The 1541-nt window shown below is 43.5% G+C and overlaps 1 non-coding gene across 1 annotated transcript; it reads right to left on the bottom strand.

The window, feature by feature from the left end:
* Positions 1-187: 187 nt before the first annotated feature.
* trnat-ugu (transfer RNA threonine (anticodon UGU)) lies at positions 188-262 on the bottom strand. Its single transcript has one exon. It is a non-coding gene; the product is annotated as a tRNA-Thr (tRNA).
* Positions 263-1541: the final 1279 nt, after the last annotated feature.

Below are 1541 nucleotides of genomic sequence, written 5' to 3'. Positions count from 1 at the left end.
AAATGGTATATGAGTCATTGTTGAGTCATTAGTTTGCTACCACCCTTAAAGAACACCTTCGTTGTCTCAATGTCAGAAATCTGAAGTAACCATAGAATCACAACTTCCATTCATGTGCTTGTGTTCAACCACCTGTCAGTGTATTTTCAGCATCAGTTGTGTTGTTTTTGTTTTTAAACACCGCTGCTGCCCCGTGTGAGGGTTGAACTCACAACCTTCAGATTACAAGACTGACACGCTGCCAACTGCGCCAACAAGAGGCTATAAAAGTAGCTGAAATGATTGGGAAGATTTCGGAAAAGCCAACAATTGGTCTTCAATCTTAAATTTAAAAATGTACATGGACAACTATATACTCACACAGAGGCTAAGATCGACCCTAGATGCCTTGTCATGACCCCATGAAAAGGCCAGGACAGAAGACCGTGTGCAAGGTTGAAGGAAACGCGAGAATATGACTATAGCAAAAGAAATGATAATTCAATGATGGTGGTAGCAGTTTAGTCAGTGTGAAGGTGTATGCATGGATGAGGTGAGGTATGGTGTCAGTGATTTATGCTGGACAGAGTAAACTAACAAGATGAGAGGGGAGAGGTGCTGGACTGAGAGCACTCTAGGGCCTGGCGGACACGGATTACATCTAGCAGCTCTATGTCATCTGCAAAAATAGCAAGAAAACACACACAACTTCCGTGTAGGCTACTTCAAAATAAAAGCATTTCTTGTGACAGTCTTCAGTATTTAAACAAATAAAGTTGTGTACCTTTACATTAAACTAAAAATTTCACAACAACATTCAGTCAGGTCCGCTACAGTTTGTGTGGCTTTTTCTCTCAGTTTGAGTCGTATTTCCCTTTATGCATATTCTCCCTCCTCGTACTTTCCATTAGAAGCTGCTTCTCAGTGGGTGTGAAACATGTGGCGCATGGTTTCTCAACTTTGCATCAGTAAATCTGTGATCGATACGTGGTCTAAATAAGAAAGCCGTGAACGTGCACTTATCCCAGCTATCTACACCTGGCTGGACATAGCTTCACCTGTTCATCCTGGCTCGGCAAACGTGCAACCGATTAAGCCGCGATGAGCGGATCACACTAAGTCAAGCTGTGCTTTTTCACTTATCCTGGATATCTTTATTCTACTTTCGTGCCACAGGCCCCTGATGCTCTAGGCTACGCCCAACATTTGGTGGCAGTAATGCAACAAGTTGTTATGCCAAACACTAATATGACAGAAAAGAGGAACACGCATCTGTTCACTCCCTATCTCACTCCCTATTAAGCCCATTGTACCAATCCGGAAGTTTTCCGAGACTGGGAGTTCTCCCTTATTAGACATTTTCTGGCAGTCTGAAAAACGATGTAATGATGGGGGCGGTCCCTGATATTCCCAGGTGGCATGAATTGCACCAAAAGGACACCCACAGAGTCTGGGCTGTGTCTCAATCGCGCACTTCCCTTAGTGCACTTACAGAAGTACACTTCGTGCACTATGTACTGTCTTGCATAGTGCGGTAAAATTTGACAGAGGAGTGTTGTCTC

This window comes from Etheostoma spectabile, unplaced genomic scaffold, assembly GCF_008692095.1.
Source record: "Etheostoma spectabile isolate EspeVRDwgs_2016 unplaced genomic scaffold, UIUC_Espe_1.0 scaffold00569780, whole genome shotgun sequence".
In the NCBI taxonomy this organism is placed as follows: Eukaryota; Metazoa; Chordata; class Actinopteri; order Perciformes; family Percidae; genus Etheostoma; species Etheostoma spectabile.
Note: the sequence above shows the minus strand (reverse complement) of the source record. Positions and strands in the feature narration are given on the sequence as shown.